Source organism: Pleurodeles waltl, chromosome 4_1, assembly GCF_031143425.1.
Source record: "Pleurodeles waltl isolate 20211129_DDA chromosome 4_1, aPleWal1.hap1.20221129, whole genome shotgun sequence".
In the NCBI taxonomy this organism is placed as follows: Eukaryota; Metazoa; Chordata; class Amphibia; order Caudata; family Salamandridae; genus Pleurodeles; species Pleurodeles waltl.
In genome coordinates, this window is record NC_090442.1 from 104992235 (window position 1) to 105014845 (window position 22611).

At 47.1% G+C, this 22611-nt stretch overlaps 1 pseudogene; it reads right to left on the minus strand.

Moving 5' to 3' along the window:
- Positions 1 to 3213: 3213 nt before the first annotated feature.
- On the minus strand, positions 3214 to 18824 carry LOC138287073 (olfactory receptor 5F1-like; annotated as a pseudogene).
- Positions 18825 to 22611: the final 3787 nt, after the last annotated feature.

Sequence of the window (22611 nt, forward strand, 5' to 3'; positions counted from 1 at the left end):
ACGCGAAACATGTTGACCAGACCCTAGGGGTCAGGTGATAATTTCCCAGATCTCCAGGCATTTGTAAAGTGGTTGATCATTATCCTCATTTGCCACTTTTTTGTTTGTTTTTAATCTTGATCGTAACTCCTTGAGATAAACCAGTAAAAGTAGACTAAATAGGAGTTCCTAATCAATTTTAATATCCACTCTCCTGCCATAAGGAGTGTCTGACCTTCATGATCTTTACGGCAGCCACCCCTGATTCATTAAAAGATCTCCGGTAAAGAGCCCCCGAAAGGGGAGCCCGTCAGATATTGCACCGCCGGTCTGACGAGGAGCTTCCCGATGATGAAGCATGACACCCATCTGGGTGTGTGAGGGCTCTTGCTCCTGAAACTTAAATCGTCCCCCCAGTTCCAGGAACAGTGTACTTTTTGTTGTTGACTTGGTCCATCTGTAGGGGACCTGGTCTGGAAGTTTGGGATGGACTGTTCCTATTGGACAGGACCATGACTTATTTGCATAAGGTGAGTCTCTGTCTAGAAAGGCACAACGGGCGATAAGCAATTGCTTGGAAAGCATCCCAAGTGGTAGAGACTAATTCAAGCATTCCTTCCATCAACTTGTTGCTTTTGCAGTAGACGTCCTAAATGCAATGGGTATACCCAGGTGTGGGCCCTGCGCTCACTGTATCGTAGGACTCAAGCTATTCCTCACTGATGAGATATAAATAGGTTAATACTAGTTTGGGTTTGCTTGTGCTCCCATCTTAAGGGGACCTAGATTGTGAGTTTGTGCTGGACTGTACCTATGGAGCAGGAAAAAGACAAATTTGCGTGAGGCAGGCCTCTTTCTAGATTGGCACATGGGGTTAAAAACTATGGTCTGAATTGCAGCCCGGACCTATTTCCAGGGTGGGGAAGGTAGTTTAGGTGTTCCTTTCATCACCTTGTTGTTTTATTTTTTTAATAAGGAGACAGTAAAGGACATTTCTCCACATCTAAGATATGATTGTGCTTCAGGTCTCTAACCTTGAGTCAAAATTGATCGTAGCCACATTAATCATCTAATACCTAAGAAGATGCTGTCTTAATGGCCTATATTGAAGAAAATCTAGCAAAGAAATGTATTCTGCATTCTGGTGGTGCAATATGAATATATTGGTACAGAACTATATTAGTAATTATATCATCTGTGACCAGAGTAAATTATACCATCAACAGCCTCTACTAACTATGGTGTAGCCATGAATAAAACATTTGGACTTGGTGAAGTGGGTTCTGCTAGCTGAGTTTGCTTACAAAAAGGTATTACATTGTTTCTTAGGGTTATCTCCTTTATTTTGTACATATGGGTACATTCTAATAGAATAGCCAGTTTTGGTCCTATAAATATATGTTCTGTGCAGAACCATTAATAAAAATTGTCTAAGGCCAACAAAATAGCTGTAAAACTGTGCTAATAACCAATGCTACAAATAAGCAATTTGCTGGCGGATACTGAGTCCTTACTGCCTCTTATGCTGTGGGTGATTTAATCTGGTTATTCTGGGCTATTTTAGTCATCCCTGGCACACATTTCAAGTTTTCACCTCAGTTTGTTGTTCCCTTTGCAGTGGAAGGTTTGGTGGGAAGGGCATCAGTAGGATTTTAATTATCTGATATTAGGACGATTTATCTGAAGGATTCAGTAAGGTAAGGAGTCCGAAAGAGATAGGACTCATCTAGTGATAACAACAAAAGGTCACCCTGAATTGATTGCTTGGAAGGGATACAACACAGCAAACAGATGATGAACTTTGTTTATGCATGCTCCTCGATTGATAGGGTAGTTTCCTACAAAGTACTCCGCTTAAGCCCTAACTGAAGATGGGGCGTAGTTTTGCCAGGTCTGCTGTCAGAAAAAGAGATAATGAGATACACCTCTTCAACAGCACCAGAAGAAAGACAGCTGGGATAAAGCAAGAAGAAGCAAATATGGAGAAGTGGTGGCTGGTCAGTGGTGGCTGGTCAGTGGAGGCTGGAGTACAAAGGTTTGAGGCAGGTGTACCTGATTACTAAGTGTCTAATCAGAGTGAAACCCAGGAGAAGACTAAAAACTGTTAGTAACAGTGGTAAGATGTTGTGCACCTGTTTAGTTGTTTGGCTCTCTGGTTCATAGCCTCGTCCACCATTTGTTCCATGTTGTAGTTCACCTCTTTCTCCTCCTTGTTTCCTCCATTGTGCAGCCACCTACCTTGTTTGGCTTATTCGCTTCTGCATTTCATCTCACGCAGGCCCTAGTTTGCTCATAAACTTCCTAGTTGGCATATTCAACTGGTACCTGCTAGCTGCAGCACTTCACGTAATCCTCTTCACAGTTCTCAGGCTTTCTGTGTAGCTGGAAGCTTACTGGTACTCTTGGCCAGTTACCTACAACTCCTTCCAGAGAACCTGGTAAGTCTTTGACTGAAGTGATGGTATGGGTGGAAGGGGTAGTGCCTTGCACTAACTTTCTTCATGTCCTTGTTGGGGGTTGGCATAACTATATAAAAAAACAGCAACATTTTTCAGAATTATGCTAGTGCTATTTTCTTAGTAGAAAATACACGCTTGTGCCTAAGATGGACCCAAAGTTGCAAATAGCACAACATGCAGTAGAACAGGAACATGTGAGCCCGCAGCCGCTCACTCACTGTTCCTGTGCTCTTGGGTAGGCATTTTTGCCCCAAATTACTCTAAATATGCGTCATCCGTAATTGAGTAGTTTTTGTTGATTTCATGTTACAAGAGTAATGCAAAAAATCTGAAACTACTCCAGTTACTGCAGTGTAAACTGAAACTTCACTCAGGCCTAGTCATTTTAATAGGTGGTACTGAGAGCATGTATGCAAGTATGTTTGTGTCTGAAGAATTCTTAATACATGTGAAGCTGGAACCAAATCACTGAAGATGCCACTGGTGTTTCTCTCACCCTTCCCCTATTTTACTCCCACACCAGAACCTGGTCTATATGATCCAGAAACGAGTCACTCTCCAAGGGTAGAGTCTTGGAGATTAGCTTCAAAATGCATCAAACATTTCCTTTAACTCTCAATCGTCACAGAAATGTGGAAGTTATTAGTCATTCTTAAAACTGCACACATGAGTGCAGAACACCAGGTCTGCAAGACTTTGCACTGAAAAGAAATAGTGCCCCTATTGGATTGATTGCCTTGTGTCACAAGGACATTTATCATATCTGCACACATGATCAGCTCATCACTTCCTTCAGTGCCCTTTTCACTTCCTGGTTTCTCAGGCTGTAAATCAAAGGGTTCAGCAATGGAATTATGACTGAATAGAACACTGGTACTACTTTGTCCTGTTTCAGAGAGTAACTGGACTTGGGACGTAGGCATGAAAACATTATATCCCATAATACAAAGTGACAGCCACAAAGTGAGAGGAACAGGTAGAGAAGGCTTTGTGTCACCCCTTTGTGGAGTGGATCCTGAAGATAGTAGCAACAATATGCATGTAGGTTGCAAGTATTACAAGGAGGGACCCAACTTGGACAGTTCCTACCACAATAGCACCCATTAACTCATTGAAGGATGTGTCAGAGCAGGATATTGAAAGCAACAGTGGGCCATCACAGAAGAAATGGTTAACATCGTTTGAGCCACAAAAGTGCAAAGTGAAAGTTAAACTGGTGTGGACCAGAGTTCAGAAACCATATTAGATAAACTCCACCCGTAAGAGAAATATAATTTCTCTCTGTCATAATTTTATGATAAAACAAAGGTTTGCAGATAGCTGTGTAGCGGTCATATGACATTACTGCCAAGAGCAGTGTTTCTGCACTTCCAAAGCCAAGAAACAGGAACATCTGCAATGCGCATCCAAGGAAGGAAATTGATTTCCTGTGTAATAAAAAGTTTGTAAGCATGTTAGGTGTGACACTTGAAGGATAACAAAGGTCCAGAAAGGACAGATGGTGAAGCAGAAAGTACATTGGTGTGTGAAGACGAGGCGAGATCTTGGTCAGTATGATGAGGCCAGCATTTCCCACCAGGGTGATGTAATAAGCCAGGAGAAACAACACAAACAGTGGCAGCTGAAGAAGTGGGTCATCTGTGAGTCCAAAAGGATGAACCCAGACATTAAGGTGATGTTGTGTTCTTTCATGATTTTCCAGACAATGCAGCCTGCAAAACTAAACAGAATGTGTGACACAAGAGAAATAGATATTTCTATTTAATTGTATTGTAAATTATGCAATCATACAATGAGTATACGAAAATTAATCTCTTAATTTTCTTGGCATCAATGTTCTTTCGACTCTAAAGTCTCAAAGCTATGCAGAAGCAAACCAACATAAAATGTTCAATTTATGAAGATAATCACATTGCAGTCATGGCTCAGAAAGATTCTATTGTCATGTATTTCTTTAGTAGGTCATTAGAGGCAATTATGAATGTTCTGTTTGTATTGTCTATTCAGGTCAAGTTATGTTGTGTAAATCAATAATCACATTCACAAAATCTATGCTGATTCATTGTACAGGCCTTACATAGCAATCATAAACTGGATCAGTATTTTTAAAATTATACGGGTAGAACCAGATACAAAAAAAAACTAATGGCAGAAGTGCCTAGACTTAACAATGAACAAAAATAAGCACTGATGAAGCTTAAAAGGTCCAGCCATTTGTACTGACCATACTTGATCTTCAGTCATCAAGTCTGTACGTGTGCATGTCAGTTTGGAATGCTCCCTTTCAATGCCCAGGCTGACATGCACACTACAGGGCTCTTAGAGTCTCGCATTAGTGAGCCAGGGGTGACTCAAAGGCTCAACCCCCTTTTTCAGCAATAAGAGGCAAGGTTGCTCACCCAAGTCAATCCTGGTGCTTCAGTAACAGCAGGAGCTGGGTCAGGATTGGCGTAAAGAGACACACCCTGGAGCCCTGGGTGTGAGACTGCAGTTCTGGACTATATAATACCTCAGGTATTGCGAGTATGATGTGATGACTATCTCGACTATACCGTACCCTATTTGTCCATGTGAAGCCGCTATAAAGGGCCTGCATCAGCCTACCACCCAGGTGAGCCCTAATTTTGGATTTAATGCGGAGTTTGGCCATCAGGCAGATGTAGTAAGATTTCAAGCACAATGTCAGAGCACACTTGTAGTGGGTGCCTGTTCTAATCGGATGCCAAAATGTTCCCTGTCCTTTTGTATTTTTAATGTATTTTATTGTCTTCATTTATGGCTCCGGCACCTATAATGGAGGGCTGCAGAGTGTTATACAGTGGTCAATTAATTACATGCCAAAACATACAAAAGTGGCACAGACAGACCTTTCCATTAGCATAAGTCGGCGGATACAATTGCGTCACTACAGTAGGACATCCAATAAGTGAGGCGATGGAAAAGTAATGGAAAAAAGTATTGCATTATTTCCTGAAGGTGAGCAATGAAGGGAGAAGTGTGAGGTGGTGGGGGTGTTTTCCACGTAGGCATGCAAAAGGACTTCTTTTCTCGTTTGTTACCACGGGGTACTCAAGAACTCTGCCTTTCAAATGGCACGGGAACAGCTATAGAAGACAACTTATATGGCCAGGGAGTCAGGCCTGTTGATGTGAGTGACCCTGTAAAAGGTACCGGCTAACTTAGGCTGCATGCCGGAAGTGAGGCCCACTGGAATACTCTGAGTGTGGGTGAGATGTGGTCACACTGCGAGACTGGCAGCAGCTTAGCACTTGGGTTTTAGATGGAAAGGAAGGAGTGTAGCAGGAGTGATCAGTGCTTTAGCCCAGGCAAAGTATCATCAAGCAAGAGGTCATGTGATGGATCAGTGTAGTCAGGGAGAGAAAATATGTTTTTGAGTACTAGCCAGATTCAGTCCCCAGAAGTTTTAGGTGCTATCTGCGAGGCATGAGTAAACGCAGGTCACAGATGACAACTGTGGCAAGAGTGTGGATTTCTATCACACTCCATGACTCTGGAGCACTGACACTGTGGGGGAGTTAAGTTGGGTACTAGTTGATTAAGGAGATAAAAAGATAGTGAAAATGAGGCCCTTGGCTGAGTTCCACCTGCCTCTTACAGGGGTGGCACCTGCAGATTCCTTGCACTTTGAGATGAAGGTGATATCACCGGGGCGTAGTCAGACAGGGATGCTTTAGATGCAATTGGACATGGCAACTCGCTTGGAAATGGTTAAACTGTGCCAATGTTTTACAGCAAGTGATTTTCTTAACCACTCAAGGGTTTAAAATACATTCTGTGGAAAAGTGAGTATGCAATTACTACGGGGACATGTCTACATTGCCGCATGTTATAGGGGTTCCTCTCTGGCCTGCGGTGATGTCTTCTAATCACACTTGAAATAAAGTAAGGAAAGGGGAAGCAATTGTGAAAATAAAAAAGAGAAGCATGGCAGCTTTGATAATGTGGGCTCTGGTAAATTCATTATGCACCCTCAGAGTGCACACCTACATCAGGAACATTGAATAGCCGCCCCTTGGTACAGCAGGAGAGTAATGCTTTTGGGCAGCATTGTCTCACAGCCCCCAGGGGTGGATTTGTTTGATAATACACTGTTTGCGGTTAAAAATATCTTAGTCTATAATTTGCACTCCTCTCCATTTAGAGCTATTCTGGCTGCAAACAAGGAGTGAACAATGCTAAAAATAAGTGGTGTCAATTCTCAATGACACTTTAATGATAGAGAGATGGTAGGAGGGAGAGAATGGAAGACTGCAGCCTCCTTGGAAATAATCGTGTCAGAAACTCCCCCAGGGACATCCTGATTGGAGGGGCTAGCGAGGGTGGAAGAGACTCCGACACAGAAATTACAGGAATGGAGCAAGCAGTCTTTGCCATCCACAAAGAGATCATAGGAGGGAGAAGAGCAGTCACTTCCATTCACACACATCATCAGGAGAGGGAAGAGATGTCATTGCAATTCACACATATCACCAGGAGGAAGACGAGCTGCCCCTGCCATTTACACAAATCACCAGGTGGGAGAAGAGTTGTTACTGTTATTCACAGAGAGATAAGAGACAGAAGAGCTGTCACTGCCATTCACAAAGAGAGGGACCAACAAAGAGTAATGAGGAGCTCTGCTCCACTCATACGGGATGTTTGTTTGTTTGTGCTGAACATGTTCCTTTATTTCAACTAATGCATTCAGGCTGACATGGCATTCTGGGGTATCCTTTGCTCTGTGTAAGAAGGGGAGGTTCGGTCAGGATTCCAGCATCTCTTAGTTGCTCACCCCACCAGTGCTGGTGGTGCCCATTCTGTACAGTCAGTTCCTTATCAATTATTCATATTGCGCCTGTAGTTGAAACATGAGTTTAAGCAAACAATTTGTGTTGTGGAACAGGCCCCGTTTCCATTCAGGCACCTGATAGAAGTGCACCCCACTGTGTCTTCAGCCCTCTAGAAACAAAGAGCTAGTCAAGGAAGGAAATATAGCTCCTCATTATGACATTGGTGGTAAATCCTGCTTACCGCCGCGTTGGCGGATATCCGTTCGCCATATTATGACACACACACACCCCAATCCGACAGAATACAGCCACATACACAAATCCGCCACCCTAAAGGTCTGTGCTAAAGTGGCAGTCCCGACACCCATAACATTACGCCAACAAAACAACACCCATAACATTGTGACCCACGAATCACCACAGCGGACATTTAATGGTGGTAAACCATTGGTGGTACATATCGCAACACTCAGAATGGACACCCACATACAAAACAACACCACATTGGCCAATACTAAAAACACACACCTGACACTCATACACACACCACACACCCACACCACCATAAAACACCCACCCACATTACCCACAACCATTTATGAATGCATATTATTGCCACCAGAATGACACCAAGACCTCTGTGACAACTAGATACACACACCACTTACACTCATACATCCCTCACACACCCCACCACATTACTCAACACACCCTAACAAACACATACCATACAATACCCATGTCCCCACAAAGGCATCCCTGTTTCACTGATGAGGAGATAAGGGTCATGGTGGAGGAAATTCTCAGGGTAGAGCCAAAGCTGTTTGGAGCACAGGTACAGCAGATATCCATTGCAAGGAAGATGGAGCTAGGGAGGAGAATTGTGGACAAGGTGAATGCCGTGGGACAGCACTCAAGAACAAGGGACGACATCAGGAAGAGATGGAACGACCTACAGGGGAAGGTATGTTCCATAGCAGCAAGGCACCAGCTCGCCATACAGAGGCCTGGCGGTGGACCCCCACCTCCTCCCCCACAGCTCACAGCATGGGAGAAGCAGGTCTTGGCATTACTGTATCCTGAGGGACTCACTGGAGTAGCAAGAGGACTGGACACTGGTAAGTCAAGATTTACTACTACTCACTGGGAGGACTGCAGGACCAGGGAAACGCCTCTCCAGGATGCACTCTCAAAGATCCTGGGAGCCTACCAACATTCCCAGGACACGATGGGCCAGATCCTTGACAACATGCAGGAGAACAGGTGGCTGTAGGAGGGAGAGTATCAGGGGATCAGGGAGGACTTGCAGGCCATTAACACCACCCCGATCTCCATAGCAGGGGTACTGGCAGACATGGCCTACATGATGAGGGAGGCAACAGCACAGCAGTGGACCCTACCACTAGCCATTCCATTGACCAGCCCTCCACCTCCACTGCTGCTAGTGGGCAGGAGGCCCCTCCACAGGACCCACAGCCCACCAGCACCCATTCCCCTGCAGAAGGTGAACTACCTTGCAAATGTTCCCTGCGAACCAGACAGAAGCCAAAGACACTTGCCAAGACCACCACCAGGAAATTAGACTCTCCTGATTGTCATCCTTGGGTCCCACACAGTCTCCTTGTCCACTTTGAACTGCCTTTGCTCCGCTTCCTATGGCCACTTGGACACTGGACCTGTGCTACAAACAGACTGGAACAATACCCTGGACTTTCCTCCATCAACACCCCATTCCATTGCACTTTCCCCTCAATTTCTTAGCATTACAGTAAACACCCTTGAGCACAATTTGATTACTAGTGTTTTATGTTTTGAAAATGTGCATTTATGGAAACAGTCACATCTAGTGCAAATGATCTGCACACTATGAGAGCATAGAAATAAGGACCTGCAGCTGTCTGTAGTCAGCACATCAGTAAACAGTTGTTATCTCACCAACATCTGCAAAATGACAAGCCATCGGTGACAGTAAGTTGAGATGCGAAGGAAGTTAATGTCATCATGCTACAGCCACACAGAATACACCAATAGTTACAGGAATGGTCAGTTGATCTGTCTCACCTGTGTGTCATTGGAAGTATTGACGGATATTGGATGTTCTGTTGTCCTCATCCTCAGCCTCTTCATCCTCTCTGTCCTCAGGGTCTACTGCTGACACAGGGGCATCTACAGTCTCCTCCTCCCGCAGAAAAGGTACATGTCATCTGAGGGCCAGGCTGTGCAACATGCAGCATGCCACTACTATCTGGCAGACCTTCTCGGGTGAGTAGCACAGGGATCCACCTGTCAGATGGAGGCACCTGAACCTGGTCTTCAGGAGCCCGAAGGCCGTCTCGATAATCCATCTGATTCGCCCATGTGCCTCATTATAACGTTCCTCTGCCCCTGTCCTGACATTCCTCACACGGGTCAGCAGCCATGATAGGTTTGACTAGCCAGAGTCACCTGCAAGTATTGAGGGACAGCATTTACCCTTACACAATCCTAAGGGGAACACCTGAAGGCATACACTAACATACAGTGGGTGGGGAACAAGGCTCACCTATTAGGCATATCCTGTGCCTCTGTAGTTGGGCCATCACATTTGGGATGCTGAAATTCCTCAAAACAAAGGCATCATGCACTGACCCAGGATACTTAGCATTGATGTGGGAGATATACTGGTCCGCCAGGCACACCATTTGCACAGTCAGTGAGTGGAAACTCTTACGATTCCTGAACACCTGTTCATTCTGGCGGGGGTGACAAACACAATATGTGTCCCTTCAATCGCCCCAATAATACTAGGGATATGTCCCATTGCATAGAATCCGGCCATCAAAAGAAGGGATATGGCGTGCCATCGCCAAGGACGTGCGGAGCCTGGGGGTCTATGGCGGACGGAGCACCCACTGTCAGAAAGGGAGGGAGGACCTGAGAGCTGGGCATGGAAGACCGTGGAGGCCCAGCTGGGGATGGCCACCCAATGAGGAAGGGGTGCCCGTCGGTACCTGACCCCCTGATGGCCCGCATACTGGCGGTGGGCTACCCAGAGCTGAAAGGGCGCTTGATGGAATTACAGCAGCCACAACGGGGTATGTACAGTGGGTATTATCCTAAAATTTAGAAGGTGGAGTGGGATCCGGGTGGAGGATGTGAGTTAGTGGGGGCCCCTAAGGCTAGGCCAGACATTGCAACGTGGGTGAACTCTAGGGTAATAGGTGTATGGCAAATACAGGTAATCTAGCTTGTTAGCATTCCATTTCAGGCAGGGTTTTGTGGGTACCAGGAGGGGTGCAGTTGACAGTGTGTGGTCCTCACCTTGCCTCTACATCTAGCCACATCACTGGCAGTGCAATGCATAGTGCTTAAGCCTGATCCCTATGTGTGACAGTGGTGCGTATGCCAACTGTGGCATTGGTGCATTAATTGACCCAGTGTTTCCTTTTTCTCTCTCCTCCCTTTTTTGTTCTGTCATCCTGTCCTTGTGTGCATTAGCATCATCTGGCAGAGGAGCAGGGGCACCGGTGACAGAGGGAGCTGTATCCCACAGGACCCTGTAGGCAGAGTCCATCAACGCTAAGGGACCCAGTGAGACGGAGGGCAAGGGGAGCACCCCGGCGGACACAGGAGGTGAAAACACAGACTCAGATACCTCCTACGATGGGAGATCCCTGGTGGTGTTGGACACTTCTGTGACCAACCCAACTGCAGATACAGCTGTCACCCCCATACCAGCACCGCCCTCTCCCTAGCCCCTCAGCGATTTGCCCGTGTCCACTCACCCAGGAGGGTGGGCTTCTAAATCGCCCCAGGTACCTCAGGCCCTGCCCCTGTGAGTCCTGCTGCCCTCAGTGAGGAGACTATTGACCTGAGATCCATCAATGTAGGGCTGTCAACCATAGTGAATTCCATCCAGGGACTGGCATCCCAGATGCAGCAATGCAATCAATTCCTGGAGGGCGTCCACAGTGGATTGACAGCCCAACAGAGATCGATTTAGACTCTGGCCTCCTCTCTGATGGCAGCCATTGTCCCTGTTTCTACCGTCCCCCTCCAACTACCACTTCCCAGTCTCAGTCTATTCAACCCCAACCCATCCTATGCACACATGTTGACGAGCATGCACACATGGCAGCACCCAAGAGCGGTGCAGGCATACACATGCACCACACTTCATCCCACAAGCACTCACGCAAGCTACAGGCAGTTGCAAACACTACAACATCCACTGCCTCCACTTTCTCCCCTCCTCCTCCTCCACCACCTCCCTCCCAGTCACGTCCACACTGCACCAACATCAACCACCAGCATCACCACACCAAGCAGCATACACACCTCACTAGCAGACACCTCCACAACATCCATGCACGCGTCCCATGTGTCCTCTCCCACCCTGTCTGTCCCCCATCCTAAAGGATACAAACGCAGGCACTCGCACACCCAACAGCAATCCGCCTCACATCAGCATACTGCCCATGCACCTGCACCCAAATCCAGCAGACATACAACTTCTACAACCACTCCCTCAACCTCCACTCCCATCCCGCCTCCCTCCTCCCGCCCCACCATCCCTAAGAAGCTTTTCCTTGCCCAACTTGACCTCTTCCCTCCCGAACCCCCTCCCCCAGTCCTGCCCGTAAGAGCTGGGTCCCAACAACCCAGCCCAGCACCTCATCCAAACAGTCCATGTGGACAGTGGTGGCACCACCTAGTCATGGGGGAAAGTCAGTGAAGGATCCCACTCCACCAGCCAAGAAGGGGAAGGAGCCTGCACCTCCTGCTTTGAAGGGGAAGAAGCCCTCGACTCCTGCCCGGAAGGCTAAGGAAAATGTACAACCTGCCATGAAGCGGAAGAAGCCATCAACCCCTGCCAGGAAGGGTAAGGATTGTGGCCAATGTCATGGAGAGGGTGAAGCCCTCTACTCCAGCGAAGGCTATCAGGGTGACACCTCAACCACCATTAGTGGTCACTGGGCCCCCACCGCCAGCTGAGGAAGTGCAGCCATCACCACCTGCAGAGGCTGCCCAGGAGGCACCCCCATCTGCCAGCACAGTGCAGCCATCATCACCTGCAGAGGCTGCCCAGGAGGCATCTCCATCTGCCACAATTGTGCAGCCATCACCACCTGCAGAGGCTACCCAGGAGGCACCTCCATCTGCCACCAACGAGCAGCCATCACCACCGGCGAAAGCCATGTAGGCCACCCTCCAGGGGCTGCTGTACGAGGGGCCCCCTCTAGAACCAGTGGGCAAGTCACCCACTCCAGAGACTGTAGCCTTGCACTCCCCAGGACGGAGAAATGGGCATGGAGCCCCATCCAGAACCAGTTGGCAAGTCACCCACCTGAGAGACTGTGGTGTTGCACTCCCCGGGACAGGGAAATGGGCATGGAGCCTCCTCCAGAACCAGTGGGCTTGTTCCTAACTTCTGCTCAGGTGCCCCCCACCCCGATCCCCCTGAGGTGCCTGCCCACTTGCAAACCGATGCCCCTGCAGAGTTCTATCTGGATGGAGTCAGGATTCGTGTTGGGACTTGGACTGTGCCATGTGGGCCCTTTGAACATTGAACTGGGCAGTGTCCCTTTGTGTACATTTGTACATATCTGTTTCACTGACAATTTGATTATTTATTAGCTGTTGATACCAATGCATTCACCCTGGTGCATTCCTGTTGTCCTTGTATTATTCTGCTGTGTATTGGGTGCAAATTTATGTTTGGTGTGCAGCTGGTTGTGTGTGTCAGGTGTGTGTTGTGCGTGTGTGTGTCACACTCGTTTTCCTCCCTCCCTCCCCTGTGTGCTAGGCGAATGTTCTCAGCTCGTCACCTTCGTCGGCGTTGGTGATCCAGGAGGAGCATAACGTAGAAGAAAAACCTGGGGTTCGGGTTCCATGGAGGAGTTGTTCTTCCCCGTGTCTCCGATGGTGAATCTTTTCTTTTCTGTGATGTGTTTCCACCAGGCTTTTGATGGCATTGGTACTGCCCCGGAACACGTGGCGGATTGTAGTATCTTAATATGGTGGGCGGTACTTTGTCTTCCACCTGGCTGTTGATGGCTACTGCCGTGGTGGGTGTTTTTTCTGCCCTGGCAGTTGGTGTGGTACATTCGCTGTCATGGTCATAATTTGGCAGAAGTTACCTCCAGCCTGTTGGAGGTATTACCGCCACTTTATCACTCCTTGCCAGCTTCATAATCAGGGCCATAGTGTGTAAGAGTGTAAGAGTATGCCAGCATGCTTATGAAACACAAAAGCATAAAACATGTCAGAACCTTTACACGCTTACAAACTATGTGATGCTGCACAACAGAGTCCAACGATGATAGTTACAAGGTCAAATGACGTAAATCACCCCTTTCTGACCGGTACCAATTGCAGCACCAGGTCACACGACCTCTTTCACAATTGATTTATTGACCTTCTTCCTTTCTCAAATTTGCTTGAAAATGCACCATTTGCCCACTCTTTTTTTCAAAATTTTGCCAGGGTGTAGAACCCCCCCAAGCGCCATTCATGGCGGTCAGGCTCACATGCAATGCTCACTCGCCAGAGACCACTCAAAACAAACTTTTATGCCCCACTGTTTTCAAATCTCACCTGCTGCTGCCACTAGCCTGCATTAAGAGAAAGAGCAAGTTATCTGTTTCAGAGAACAAACTAAAAATTGCTATGTTTCGGGTGTTTGGGGATCAGATGAATGAATGAGAGTTTTGTAAAGGGTGTATTGGTGCAGACAGGTTTATAGATGTAAGAGCAGATGTAGCTCTGAGATTACAGAAGAAGTGGGAGCGAATAGTAGAAGGCCAATGTTTTGAGATTCTTCCTGAAAACTATTTTTGACGTGGTGTGCCAAAGTTCAAGTGAATTCCAGCAGGAAAGAGGATGTCTCCTCAGTTCTGGCTCTAGTGAAGGAACATAAGGCTAAAAAAGAGATTGTAGATTGGACAACCCTTTGACATGGCCTTGGCAATGCTTTGTTTAGCATGGCCTTTGCAATGAAACAAAGGGATTTGAAGATGACACGTTATGACCCTGGAACCTATAGACAGCATAGAAAGTTTATACAGTTGGAAACTGATTAAAGGCACTTGCAGTTCAAAAAACATGTGTATATATATATATATATATATATATATATATATACATATATATATATATATACCAAACAGGCTCCACTTCAACGTGTCATGCTGGGTGAAATGACTGTGGCTGAGAATCCAGAGAGTGCTCCTTTTTGGCTCTGAACTAGAGCCTCTTTGGTTGCTATATTTCATGTATAGTTAGGATCTAGTTTCTATGTTAAAAGTGCTTTTTCACTTGCCTATATCTGTGGCACCCCTTGACGAATGAGCACAAAACTTTACAAAAAATGTTCCAGTCACTTCAGCTGCTGCCTGGAAAGTTCCAGGGTGATCCATACAGAGGGAGCCAAGAATAAGAGGTGGTCCCCAAACACATTTTCCCCATTCATTTTTCTATAGGGATTTTTAACAGCAATAGAGGTTTGCTTTTTTATTTTAGTGTAGTTCTGTTCAGTAGTTTTAGAGAACTCAAAGAAAATCTAAATTTGTATATCTAGGGACGCAAAGGATTTTAGACCCTTCCTGATCTCGTGCAGACATCTGATTGGCTGATAACATTTCAACAACAGAAGTCGTTGAAGTATTGTCAGTCATCTTGGGACTCGGCTGAATCCCCCAAAAAAGTAAAAATAAAGAAAAGGGGCAAGGATCCAAGCAGCCTGAAAACCTTAGCTCTGGTGGTGGGGTTTTGATTTTACGAGGTGGATATATAGATCTGCCAAAAAATGTAAAAAAGTAAGTGTGGGCTCCCATGCTTGGTTACTATAATGCCCCAAGAGGGCCAAGTCCCGGGGGCTTTTGTATAAACAAAAGCAGTGGGGGGAGCTGAGCCCCATCCCTCTGCCCGAGGACCACCACCACCATTATTTAGTTAATAATAAGCAAGGGGGCATGTGGAGCCCCTCCCACACCTCAGGGACCACCACCCCAGGGGCAAAATGCAATTTATTTGTGGGGGGCCATGCGGTCCCCAGCTGCCCCAGAGCCCACCACCCCCCCGGGGGTATGTCCATGTTAGGGGGGGCACGCAGCTCCCCTCTTGGAGCCACAGATGGCCTTGCAGACTGCCACCCCCTAGGGTCAGCTCATCCTACGTCCAGGGATGCCCACCCCCAGGACATAGCTGCAGCCAAGACACAGCAGACTCTTTGGGTTTTGACAGCGGACCTGTAAAGCAGGTCCTGCTGTCAAAATCCAAAACTTTCATTTCTCTCTGTCCCAGTGCCTGCTGTCAAAATCAGAAGCTCTACTCACTCTCTATCCCTGTGTTTGCTGAAGCAAGGGCTCTGTTAGGGACGTCTTCAGACTTCCCTCGCAGTGCCAGGTAGCCTGTGAGGGCTTTTAATTAACTTTCTTTTTTTAAATAATAAGTAAATAAATATATAGGGACCGCGGGGAGCCATTCAAGGCACAAACCTTCACACTGAGCATTGGGAGTTTGAATTTAGCTGGACTTTATCCTTTTTTATTAACTTTTAATAAAAAAAATTATTATCATTATTTAAAAATAACAAATAGATTTTTCATTTTAGATCCAGCACAAATATCTAAATATATGATATATTAAAGCCTAAAAAAATCTATTTCCCTCTCAATTTCTTTCTCTCTTTTTGTCTTTCTTTAATCAATTTCTGCCAGTCACACACCCACTCAGACACTTACACTCTCACTCACAGACCCACTCAGACACTCACACAACCACTCACATACCCATTGAGACCCTCATGCACCCACTCACAGACCCCCGCACACACTGACACAACCCACTAAAACACTGATGTACGCACTCTCACACCCAGAAAGACAATATGACAGCCACTCTCACTTTTAGATTCACCCTCTCACACATATTCTCACACCCAGAGAAGCTGCAGCCAACTTCCGCCGTGCGTGGCCAAAGGGCTATGCACAACATGGCTACGGGTGGTTAGGGGTTGTTGGCTGCAGGGTCCGGCTACAGGCCTGGTCTTGCGGGCAACCTCCTCTGTGCACAGGTGAGGGCTGTGCACGTTTCAAGATTAGGTGCTTATAGGGGGTTGACCTCAGGGCCTGGCTTGCTTCGGCCATGCGCAGCAGTGGTTGGATTAACATATATTAATTAAATTACTATACGTTAAAATAACTGAAAAGTTGGGAAACAGAATTAAAGAAAAAAACAGAAAAATTCACTTAAAAAAAACAAAGCTTACATGGACGTTATAGTTAGGTAGACATTTTAAATGTACCAAAACATAGCATTTCACCAGTTATAGTTAGAGTTATAACAAGTAACTATAAGTCATCTCCTAAGGTAACTATAACTCGCACCCTCGCCATGCACTGCTAGTTACCCTACTAATTGTGGCACAAATGATATCTTTGATAACATCCTTGATAATATTTGCAGTAAAATGTATGAAGAAACAAATGTGCATGGCAAGGGGTGGGTTTCAAATAACTTTGCGTCGCTGTGCAAAATATTCATGAAAAATCCTTAATTTTCATGAATTATTTGCTAATTTGGAAAAATTTGAAAGAAAATTCACAGACTCATTCATACACTAGTTCATTCACTCATACATGAACTCAGAGACTCATGGGTCCACTCACACACCCACTCATACACTCATGCAACTCCTCACACCCACTCAGACTCACCTACTTTCTGACCCACTCAAACACTTATACACCACCTCACAGATCGACTGACAGAGACATCCATGCTATAGGGTTAGGTGGCTATAATGGCTTTGCTGCAAGGCCTGGCTGGTGGCCAGGCCTTGTGACCAAACCATGTCTCGTGCAGCGGGGATTCAATCAGTCAGTTCATCAGTGATTTCTAAAGTGGGGCTAATCACCCATATGGACTGAAGGTGCTGGCTGTTGGAGTGCTGCTCAATTGAAGAGCCAGGTCATGAGGTCCTTCCTGAACTGCTTCAGTGATGTGGTCAGCCTGAGGTGGCATGGTCCATGTCTGGGCTGCGAGGTGGGAGAAGGATCTTCCTCCTGCTGTGCTTTTTCAGATTTTGGGAATGGCTACAAGGGCGAGCTGGGAAGAGCAGAGATGTCTGTAGGGTATGTAGAAGGCGAGGCAGTGGCTGAGATGTGCCAGTCCTATGTTGTAAAGTGCCTTGTAGTTTTATTTTATTTATTTCTTTATTTTATTTTGGCATTTAAGATAAAATAACCAATCTAACATATCTGAGAGGTCAATAATTACATCTTATAGACAAAGAAGGCATAAGGAGCAACAAAGTTGTATAACTATCTTACGTATAAATCAATAAAAAGGTGTCATGTCACCACTGATCGTGGTATACACACAACCATATCTCTGAGACCTCCTGATGTGTAAAATGAAGGGAAGGGAAGTAATAGCAACAGAGGGAGAGCTAAGATCAGAATGAAAGAGAATAGAAAGAGAAAATGAGAGTGAAATTATAAGCAAAAGGGGGGAGAACAGTGCAGCCGTCAGATCACCAGTATAAATGCAGGCAGTGATAGATAGCATGGAAGGAGAGCATAACCATTGCATGGTCAATGGGGAACGCTGGGTGACTGTATGCCGCTTGATGCACGGGTCTCCAAAAATGATCGCACGGGGGCCCATATCTGTCTCTTGGTCGGGAGACTTCAGACATACGTTCCCAGTATATCATCAGTTGTTCTTGACAATACGAAGCATCCTGCAACCATTCACAACAACGGGGAGACCCTATGCTTAGCCAGCAGTAGCAGCAGTCCCACCAGTGTCCTGTGCGTGACGGGAATCCCCTCAACATATTCCAAAATGGCAAGTTTAGGGGTGTGCGGCAGTCCGAGTTCAGTCATCTCCTCAATCGCCCGCAGCACCTCCGTCCAGTGTTCACGCAGCGCCGTGCAGCTCCATGCGAGGTGCAAAAAGTCCGCATCAGGCGCCAGACACCTCTTGCATCGCATATCAGCTCGGATACCCATATTCTTCAATCTTCTGGGCGTATAATACAAACTATATAAAAAGTTGATAAGGTGCAGTCTGTAGTTAGGGGACAGCTATCTCATATGTGCGCAGCATCGTCGCCACACGTCATCAGGAATGGCTTCACCTATGTCCACCTCCAAGTGTGCTTTAGCTTTAATCTCGGTCTCAGACACCGCGTTCTGCGTGCAAACATAGAGCTTTGTGATCAGCCTGCGAGAGGATTGCGTTTGATATATAAGTTCCAGTGCTCAGCGCGCCAGGGGCATTGCAGGGAAACAGGGGTAACGCACGCGAAGCATGGCATGAATTCTGAGTAGAATAATCGGTGCAATGCGGTGTTGCGCACATCACTGAGTGCTGCCTCCGAGGAGATGAACTTCCCATCAGAGAACCAAGAGCCCAAGGTAGTTAAGTTAGACTCACGAAGAAACTCACAGACTCGGGCATCCTCCGTCAACTGCATGTCAGCGACATCCAGCACCGGCATCAAAGGTGCAAAAGGCTCTCGTACATCAGCGCAGTCCAGGCCCTCTCCGTGCAGGCCAACATATTGACCCCTCGTGGTCTGGGTCTGATCGGGCCTCCAAGCACCCATGGTAATCTATCAGGCCACACAGCATCACTTTCAGGTGCCAAATGTGGCAGGTATTGTGTAGTGTGTAGCCAAAAAATGCGCAAAATGTGCCTGCACACATAGATAATAGAGTGCTAGATCCGGGAGCTGCTAAACCTCCTGGTTCAAACGGAAGTGTCAGTTTTTCCCATGAAATTCTGGGCTGTCTGCCACCCTAGGCCAACATCACGAGCGCGGACTTGAGTCCCTTCAGAAAACTCACTGTAAGGACAAAAGGTAGATTGATGAATAAATATAGAAATTTGGGCAGAATAACAATCTTTGCTGTCAGATAAAGTGCCAATGAGCGCCACATCTCCACCCTATCTTCCAACCACATAATAGCTTTGCTGTAATTTGCTGAACAAGGAGTATTAACATCCCTACTCAGCCAGATACCTAAATACCACACTGTCCGGTCAGCCTAGCTGAGGGGATATCTAGAGGAGAACTGCACCGTGGCCTCAGATAGAGGCAGCACCACCGACTTGGACCAGTTTATAGTGATCCCAGAGAACTTGCCAAAGCAAACTATCTCATCTAACAGAGTGTTGAGGTACAGCTGCGGATCGCAGCTATACAGGGCGACATCGTCCGCATACATGGAAATTAATATTGGACGCTGCCAGAATGCCAGCCACCTGTGATTGTGGTGCTGTCTCAAGTGAGCTGCTAGCAGCTCAATCGTGACTGCAAAAAGCAGCAGAGATAGTGGACAGCCTTGGTGAGTGCCCCTGGAAATCAGAGAAGGGTCAGAGATAGTTCCATTTACTCTCAGCTGGGCAGAAGACCGCAAGTACAGCAGGCGAATCAGCTGAATAAACCTAGAGCTCAACCCCACCCGAGCCAGCAGAACAAACATATATGACGCGAGAGAGTCAAAGGCCTTAGTGGCATTAAGGAACACTACCACTGCACGGTCATCAGGGTCAATCGTGCTATATATCGCAAAATAGGTGTGGAGATTGTATAAGGTGGAGCGTCCTGGCACAAAGCCGGATTGATCCGGCAGCATAAAGGACGGTAGCAGAGGCTGCAACCAAGCCACAATCAGTATCGCCAGAATCTTATTGTCTATATTGATTAATGAATCGCAACAGCTCAGGTCTTTCCCAGGCTTTAAAATAGTCACAATAGGAGCCTCCTGCATCGGGGCGGGGAGAACACTGGTCTCAAGAGCTTCTGCAGAAAACACCAGAAGGTACAGCGCTAATATAGCTGCATATTCCTTATAAAAGGACGGCGTCAGGCCATCCAGCCCAGGCGCCTTGTCACCCGGTAGACTGCGTGTAGCCTGGATCACATCGTCCACCAAAAAGGAAGCGTCTAGATATAACCTATGCAAATTCTCAAACCACAACAGACTGATATCTGCAAAGTATCCATTGGCGGCCGCCGAGTCCAACCCAGAAGGTTCAGCATACAGGTCCGCGTAAAAGTCAGTAAGGACATGCCTGATCTCCTCAGTGTCAGTATGCCGCGCACCAGTCGAATCAGACATCTCTACAACATAATTACTTGCCCACGGCTTACGGAGCATTGTTGCCAGTGTTCGGCCAGCCCTCTCACCCTCACCATATCTCCTCGCCATAGCATTCTTCCCTAGAAAGCAAACTTTGCATAGGGCTGCCTCCTCATACTGTACCATCTTTCTTCTCAGGGTGGCCAGAAGGTCCCCAGATCATTCATCAGCTAAGCGTTTTTCAAGATCTGCAAGCTGGGCCTCCAGATCCCACCTCAGGACCTTCAGCACTCCGTGCTGTTTAGAGAGGCAGACCCCGCGGATCACCACCTTGAAAGCCTCCCACAAGGTGCCAGCAGAGGTTACAGACTCCCGATTCTCAGCAAAGTAGTGCGTGATTGCATCACGGATCTTATCCCTAAATACCTGATCTCTAATAGCACCATGGGGTAGCCACCACATAAAGGCATGACCCGGACCCCCGGAACAGCCAGCTCCAACATGACCGGTGAATGGTCCAATAAGGTGAGGGCCCTATGCTCAATTGACTGTGTCCAGAGCTCAACATCCCTGGTACCGAGCCATCTATCTATGCGGGACCAACTACCATGCACAAAATTGCTACAGGTGCCTTCCCTGTCAGTTCCATGCTTTGCCCTCATAGGTCCACCAAAGCACCTTCAGCCGTCATGAGAGACAGGGCCTTGGCCGCCGCCACATGTTGTGGTCTAGCCAGGCTTTCACGATCTGCCACAAAGTCCAATACCACGTTGAAGTCACCCCCACCCCCCACAGCAGGGACCCGGGACTAATCAGCTGCCAGACTTCCCCAAAAAATTCAGGGTCATTAGTATTAGGGCCGTAAATCAACACCAATCTACATGGTGTATTAAGCAGTGTGATCCAGAAGTACCTTTTAAATGCGCCACTGCAGCCCTATCAAATCGAAACCTCCACGCCTCGAGCATATCGCGAATACATTGCAGCATGACTCTCACCAATCCAACCAGCTTTTATCCTGTGTTTTGTGGCCTCCACCAGGTGGGTCTCCTGCAGCTTGCATATATCAATCGCATGTCGCTGCAGATAGGCAGACAGCAATCTCATCTTAAGCCCATCATTCAGCCCACGAACATTCCAAGTGAGGCAACGCACAGACGTTATGCTTTTCTGTGCCATCCCAGCAACCTATCTAAGCACACATGCGTCCATATCATCACAATAGAGGTATGCGTGGCATGCAGAGGGAGGAGCAGGAGTGAAAGAAAAACAATAGAGGAAGTAACCAAAGTACAGAGCATTACTAACCCCCACCCACGCTGACCCCCCAAATGGGTCAGTACTGCAATCCCTCCCATCCCCAAATACATATCCCACAACATAATAATAAACAATGTGAATGGACTCATCCAATGGGACGTAAGCAAGGCCATCCAAAAAAACATCCCAAATGCAATGGAAGGGCAAGGGGACAATGGGTTGTATATAGTAGAGCAGCCAGCATTAACATTTAAATCAACAACAAATTTGCAGGCCACGAGGCAACGAGCAAGGCCGCAGAGGCCCCAATCAGTAGAAGGTATTTAGTCATTATCACTTAAGGTATTTCCCTCTTCACCAGCAACCCGGGGGCTCTCCAACGGTGCCTTTTTAGGGACAGATTTAGCGTATTTAGCAGCCAGTTTTGGGTCAGTGGAGAAGTGCAGCTTGCCCTTAAGCTGCACACTCGCTTTAGCTGGATAGATGAGGAAGTATTTAGCATCGGTCTGGCTCAGAGTGTGCTTGACCGGCGAGAAAGCCTTACGGGCTGCCTGCACCCCAGGTGTGTAGTCAGGGAAGATGCTCAGCTCAGTTTTTTTATAAATCACAGGTCTACGCTCTCTGGCCACTCTAAGTATAGTGTCCCTATCTCTGTAGTTCAGTAAGCGTACAATAATAGTGCACACCTGGACTCCCGGCGGTGGTCGCAGCCCCAGGGATCTGTAGGCCCTCTCCATCACCAACACCCAGGAGAGCTCGCCAGAGAATAATGCAGAAAGCATGGTTTCGACATAGTCCTCCATGCGACCCATGGCCGTTGACTCTGGGAGGCCTAAAATGCTAATGTTATTACGGCAGGACTGGACCTCTTGGTCCTCGTTTTGATTCAGGATCACCTCCAGCACTCACTCCATGCGTAGAACTGTTCTCAGTCTCAGTGGCAACCATCTCCAAATCTGAGGTGCGGGATTCCAGCTGCTCAAAACGGGCATCATGACCATCTACCCATTCCTTGAGACAATCCATTTGCTCGGTCAAATGGTCAAG